Source organism: Formica exsecta, unplaced genomic scaffold, assembly GCF_003651465.1.
Source record: "Formica exsecta isolate Colony F162 unplaced genomic scaffold, ASM365146v1 scaffold405, whole genome shotgun sequence".
In the NCBI taxonomy this organism is placed as follows: domain Eukaryota; kingdom Metazoa; phylum Arthropoda; class Insecta; order Hymenoptera; family Formicidae; genus Formica; species Formica exsecta.
Window position 1 is genome coordinate 76234 of NW_021851290.1, and position 308 is coordinate 76541.

A 308-nucleotide genomic window follows, 5' to 3' on the forward strand; every position below is an offset into this window, starting at 1 on the left:
AAATTACGTATATTTATTGTAAATTAAAATTATATGTATATTTATTGTAAATTAAATGTATATTTTATGGTGTACAATATTGTTTATATTTATTAAATATTATTATGTATTATTGTTATCATATTTATAATATATTATTTTTATGTAGAGGCTGGGATTTGATGCTACACACAACTCCAAGATAGATAAAAATAATATATTATAAATATGTTAACAATAATACATAATATTGTTATGTCCAAACTCAATGAAAGGAAGAGTCAGCGGGAGGGCGTAACCTACTTACCTCTAGACAAACGCTAGACGAT